General features: G+C 41.0%; 1 protein-coding gene across 1 annotated transcript in view; it reads right to left on the reverse strand.

Annotated features, from left to right (window-relative positions):
• The window catches only part of ivns1abpa (influenza virus NS1A binding protein a), a 43,436-nt gene extending 36,988 nt beyond the window's left edge, over window positions 1-6,448 (reverse strand). Inside the window, exon 1 of the mRNA XM_024003674.1 lies at window positions 6,385-6,448. The gene's annotated coding sequence lies outside the window, so the exon portion shown is untranslated. The remainder of the gene's footprint in view (window positions 1-6,384) is intronic.
• Between the last annotated feature and the right edge of the window lie 364 nt (window positions 6,449-6,812).

Raw genomic sequence — 6,812 nt, forward strand, 5'->3', positions numbered from 1 at the left:
TGGTCTGCTTGAAACATGTTGGTATTACAGACTCATTCAGGGACATGTTGAAAATGTCAGTGAAGACACCTGCCAGGATGCTCAAAGCAAAACAAAACAAACCTGCCACACAATCATCATTGAGAACATGTATATTTAGATTTTCTTAGTTGAACTTAGTTTTTAAATCCTTTCAAAGGTTTGAATGTGGTTTGAAATTAAGAACCATATTCAGTACCAGTCAAAAGTTTGGAGACACACTACTCATTCAATGGTTTTTCTTTATTTTTACTAGTTTCTAAACTGTAGAATAATAGTGAAGACATTAAAACTATGAAATAACACATATGGAATCATGTAGTAACCTTAAAAGTGTTAAACAAATGAAAATATATTTTAGATTTTAGATTCTTCAAAGTAGCCACCCTTTGCCTTGATGACAGCTTTGCACACTCGTATTCTCTCAACCAGCTTCATGAGGAATGTTTTTATTAACAGTCTTGAAGGAGTTCCCACATATGCTGAACACTTGTTGGCTGCTTTTCCTTCACTCTGTGGTCCAACTCATCTCAAACCATCTCAATTGGGTTGAGGTCGGGTGATTGTGGAGGCCAAGCCATCTGATGCAGCACTCCATCACTCTCCTTCTTGGTCAAATAGCCCTTACATAGCCTGGAGGTGTGTTTTGGGTCATTGTCCTGTTGAAAAACAAATGATAGTCTCACTAAGCTCAAACCAGACGGGATGGCGTATCGCTGCAGAATGCTGTGGTAGCTATGCTGGTTAAGTGCATCTTGAATTCTGAATAAATCACAGACAGTGTCACCAGCAAAGCACCCCCACACCATCACACCTCCTCCATGTTTCACGGTGGGAACCACACATGCAGACATCATCCGTTCACCTACTCTGTGTCTCATAAAGACACGGCGATTGTAACCAAAAATCTCAAATTTGGACTCATCAGATCAAAGGACAGATTTCCACCGATCTAATGTCCATTGCTCGTGTTTCTTGGCCCAATCAAGTCTCTTCTTCTTATTGGTGTCTTGTAGTTGTGGTTTCTTTGCAGCAATTCGACTATGAAGGCCTGAGTCATGCAGTCTCCTCTGAACAGTTAATGTTGAGATGTGTCTGTTACTTGAACTCTGTGAAGCATTTATTTGGGCTGCAATTTCTAAGGCTGGTAACTCTAATGAACTTATCCTCTGCAGCAGAGGGAACTCTGGGTCTTTCCTGTGGCGGTCCTCATAAGAGCCAGTTTCATCATAGCGCTTGATGGTTTTTGCGACTGCACTTGAAGACACTTTAAAAGTTCTTGAAATGTTCCGGATTGACTGAACTTCGCGTCTTAAAGTAATAATGGACTGTCATTTCTCTTTGCTTATTTGAGCTGTTCTTGCCATGATATGAACTTGGTATTTTACCAAATAGGGCTATCTTCTGTATACCACTCCTACCTTGTGGCTCAAATGCATTAAGTGGGAAAGAAATTCCACAAATTAACTTTTAACAAGGCCCAGCTGTTAATTGAAATGCATTCCAGTTGATGCAAGCTGGTTGAGATAATGCCAAGAGTGTGCAAAGCTGTCATCAAGGCAACGGGTGGCTACTTTGAAGAATCAAAATTTTGGAATATATTTTGATTTGTTTTTATATTTTTTGGTTTACTACATGATTCCATATGTGATATTTCATAGTTTTGATGTCTTCACTATTATTCTACAATGTAGAAAATAGTAAAAATAAAGAGAACCCCTTGAATAAGTAGATGTGTTCAAACTTTTGACTGGTGCTGTGTATGTATGTATATATATATATATACTCCTGAGGTGAGTGTGTCATTACTTGCAGATAACTTGTTTCCTTCGCCACCTTAAAGATTCCCCTCGCAGCAGATCAAAAGTACTGCTACAGCAGAGGACACTTTTCAAGTTGTGATGGAGGTGAATGAGGTTTCCTTGGCAGCACTCTGTCTCCCCAGAGAGAGGCTGAGAGCCAGTGGGGACATCACGTGGGCTCAGTCAGGGAGAGGTGTGCTGAACAAGCTGAACAAGCCCAGCCAGCAGCCTCAGCTTAAATCAGTCTCAGACCCACTATAAGCACTATTCACTTTCTCCTGCATAAGCACGCGCACACGCACACGCACGCACACCTAATCCTATCCTACAGCCATGGGTTAAATTCCAACCCTCCCCCTTCTTGAAGTGTGTACTCGTTCACCCTCTCAGTGATTAATTAAAGGTTTGCATTTTTTACATTTTATTTCACCTTTATTTAACCAGGTAGGCCAGTTGAGAACAAGTTCTCATTTACAACTGCGACCTGGCATTGATGTACCGTACATAGAGTCTTGTCTATCATATACCCAATGCTTTTTAAATCTTCTAGGGAATGTGAACCTGCACTTTTTAGTGGAGAATTGGAATGTTACTTTAGACTGCCTGTAGCATAATCAAGCACCGCAGCTCCCCTCCTCTCTCTCCGGCAGCAACGCCAGGTCTCAGTGGCCCCCAAAAGGTTCAGTGGGGCTTCACATATGAGTCTTGACAAGAGCAGTATGAATATTTCAGCTATGTCTCGTTCTGGCACGTGGCAGGTGCTGATGGCTGTGCTGCTGGCATTTTCTGATTAAGGCGTACTGCAGCGGAAGACATACCCTGATCTGAACACCGGGCACAGTGGTGGGCAGCCTGGCCCTGGACGCAACATGTGTCTTGGCATTTAATCAATACATTCTGAGGTTGGTGGGCCTTTCGATCAAGTAGTGAGTCACTAAGTCACTAATTGAATCACTAAGTTAGTCACAAAGTTCTCATCTCTAGTGATAGCACGGTGCTGCTGTATCAATCACCCTTGCCGAGTATATTGCATTATGCAAAATGTTTTTTTTCCAACTGGTAATATATATATTTTCTTTTTGCAAACATAGGGCATTATATTGGGCTCCCGAGTGGCGCAGCGGTCTAAGGCACTGCATCTCAGTGCTAAAGGTGTCACTACAGTCCCTGGTTTGATTACAGGCTGTATCACATCCGGCCGTGATTGGGAGTCCCATAGGGCGGCACACAATTGCCCCAGCGTTGGCTGGGTTTGGCCGTCATTGTAAATAATAATTTGTTCTAAGGCACTGAGATGCAGTGCCTTAGACCGCTGCGCTCTACCTCAGTGTTTCACAAATTCTGTCCTCGGGACCCCTAACACTACAAAGCAGATTCAAATGATCAAAGCTTGATGATTTTTTGAACCAGCTGTGCAGTGCTCGGGCAAAAAACAAAACATGCACCCGTTGGGGTCCGAAGGACCGAGTTTGAGAAACCTTTCTACCGACTCCAGAAGAATCCTTTTTCAAGTCATGCGAGAAAAATATTGCATTTTATTTGGAATGGCAAACCAGATCAAGTTGAATGGGCATATTTATATAACGAACATGAGTTTGGAGGGTTAAAAATATGAACTATTAATGCATTAAACCTCTCTCTTAAAGCCTTCATTATACCAAAATGATATCGAAATCCAAACTGGTTTTCCAGCAGGCTACTAAGAGAGGCACATCCAATGTTCAAAAGGGGGCTTTTTGTTGTTATACAGCTTAAAACCAATAATTTCTGGTGAATTGACAATGGAACCTTGTTTTAAAGTATCCTCCCTTGAAAACGAAGCCACATAGATTTGGTTACAAGTCCAATGCCATCCTCCAGAAGAGGCTAAACAAATATTACAGCAAATTATATGGCAAAAAAAAGTATAAGTAAGGTATATTGTTTATGAATTGTAAATAAAGACTGTACAATTATGTAACACAAGCAATTAACAAAGGTCTATAGAGAGGTATGCTTAATACAAAAGTATAACCAATTCATTGCAGTTCAGCCACAAAAATGGAAGAGGCAATTACTCAGAGGAAGGAATGTATTGGTTTGCCATGCATGGATTAAAATGACTAGTATAAATCATTAAACGTTTCAGTTTATCTTAAGTTTGAGAGGTTTGGGAACTAAGATAACTGGGAACAGATTTTTGATGTCCCAATACTGTAGCATTGGGTTTATGAACTGATATACTAAACAACAATTGATGCATCAATTCGTTCTTTTCAATTTAAACTATTATATACAATTCTCACCACAAAAACAATTATCAATATATGGGGCGTTGAACAGTAAGCCCTGTGCAGACTGCCACAAGGAAACAGATAATATTTTTTGGTACTGTCCTTCAGTGGTTCACTTTTACAATTTAGTAGACACTTTTCCAGAGTGACTGCATACATTTTTGTTTGGGTCCCCTCATGTGAATTGAACCCACAACCCTGGCATTGCAAGCTCCACAGGACAACGCATGGCATTGCAAGCTCCACAGGACAATGCATGGCATTGCAAGCTCCACAGGACAACGCATGGCATTGCAAGCTCTACAGGACAACGCATGGCATTGCAAGCTCCACAGGACAACGCATGGCATTGCAAGCTCCACAGGACAACGCATGGCATTGCAAGCTCTACAGGACAACGCATGGCATTGCAAGCTNAACGCATGGCATTGCAAGCTCTACAGGACAACGCATGGCATTGCAAGCTCCACAGGACAACGCATGGCATTGCAAGCTCCATAGGACAACGCATGGCATTGCAAGCTCTACAGGACAACGCATGGCATTGCAAGCTTTACAGGACAACGAAGGCATTGCAAGCTCTACAGGACAACGCATGGCATTGCAAGCTTTACAGGACAACGCATGGCATTGCAAGCTCTACAGGACAACGCATGGCATTTTGGAGTCAGGTCCAGGAGTGGTTGTGAAGTCATAACGTCTGTGTTCAGATGGACTTACAAACAGCACTGTTAGGAGATCTGAAAAAACCTTGATCAATTAATGGGAAATATGATTATACTCTTAGGTAAAATATACATTTTTAGGGCAATATTGGTAGAATTGGCACAAATAGAGAGGTTCACGACCCTCGTAAGAATTCACATAAAAGGATAAAAGGATGTATTGCAAAAGGAAATAGTAAAATGGTAGTGTACTTGGAAAGATGGGTTAGTATGTGGACATCTAAGGGTTGGAATTAAGATCAGAGTGTACTGTATATGTGCTCGAAGATAAACGTTAGTTTACTCCAATCAGGGGAGGGGTGGTAGGGTTAGGAAATATATAGGGGGAATGTAATGTTAAATGACCAGAATGAGCTAATGTATTCTAGAACTGGGTTTAGTTTAAAAAAAACTGGTTTGTGCCTGAATTAATGGAATGGAATATGAGAATGGTGTCATAAGAGCCAAGTCACATGGTGTTCTGATAACGAACTGATAAACTGTGACAAACTCTCTCACTCATGACTAACGCACTGTATGACCTTGACGAATGTGAGGGCGAATGTGAGGCAGTGGGATTGTGTATCTTTCTCTGTTCATTGCTCCAGATTAGGAATGACATCATTTTTTCTGTGTTCAAATTGTGTTTGCTGAAAGGGTCCAGAGGGTCAGAGAGATAAATATTATAGTGCAAGAGGTGCTGCCAGGTCATATAGATTTTTCTCAATTGTATAGTACCTTATGTCAACTTTGAACCCAAAATATCTGACAGGTGGAAGTTTTACACAGGACTCTAGGCCATTGAAGCACTGTACCATTAAAGTTAATAGACCCAAACTGAAAACATTGTGTCCACTTCACTGAGCCAAAGTCTTGCGAAAATGATCGTTTTTTTAGACAAAATAACCATTTACCATTTTGTAGACATAATAATCAATCAATAAAATAAATTATTGAACATTAAAGGTCATCCTATCCTATTTTCCGCCCTGGCGATTCAATCAGCAGCGACACAATTAGAATGTGTCAACTGGCTCGTTAAACTGTGTCCGTGGCGCAATGGTGTCTGTTGCTCCATCAACTTGTTCATTAATTTAACAGTGTCCATATTAATGGTGTAGCTGTTAAACCATTGTGACTGTCACAGAAGTCTCAGACTCTTCTTCCGTCCACTTTTATATTTAGTGAAATATTTCAGATATTTTATTCATATTTTTACTATTTAATAAGTATAGCTTGATCTTCTATCGTCCTAAAAGTCGTGTCAAAAGTCAGTATGACTGAGTGCCATGATGACAGTATGATGACAGATACCAGTTTGTTCCTGAATCGAGTGTTCCTCTTTCATAGCTGGTTCTTTGTTATGAAACCGCCCTTCCTTTCCACTGAAGTAAATATTATAGTTCCAAGCAAGGCTGGTCTTTCAGGTTTCTGTTTAAATAAAATCATCCTCACCATGCACATTCCTTATTTTCTTCAGTGCCCAGTTGTAACGAACGGTCTTCCAAGCTCATACATCTCTAAGCTCACAATCAAGTTGTATGCCTAATAATGACTGTATTAACATTTACCAAGCATCTCACTTACCAGTGAAGCTGGAGTGGAGTGTGCATTCCTCACCGCCTGAGTGACTGAGAGGTGAATGGGTTTTACAGAGGAACTAAAAGTGGAACTGTGATTGGGGGGGTTTCAAGACCTCCCCTTATCCCCCTGACCTGAGATACTGTGTAGACTATCAGCCTGCTAGACTAGTCCTCCATTTACCCGGAGTCAGAACTTTTTTAGTCTTTTCCAGGTATTGGGTAAAGTTTATAGACAAATCTATAGATGACTTAGGACATATTAATAGTCCATTGTGATTGGTAGCAGGGGTCAGAGTGGACGTGAGCAGCATGAGAAGCCCAGTAGTCGTGAGTAGCATGGGGACACAGGCTAAAGATAAACAATCCCTGATTTGTCTGTTGATACTATAACTACTGTGACCTGAGCGGTATACTACAAAGCAGGATCAAGGA

The sequence above is a fragment of the Salvelinus sp. IW2-2015 genome, linkage group LG16 (genome assembly GCF_002910315.2).
Source record: "Salvelinus sp. IW2-2015 linkage group LG16, ASM291031v2, whole genome shotgun sequence".
Taxonomy (NCBI): Eukaryota; Metazoa; Chordata; class Actinopteri; order Salmoniformes; family Salmonidae; genus Salvelinus; species Salvelinus sp. IW2-2015.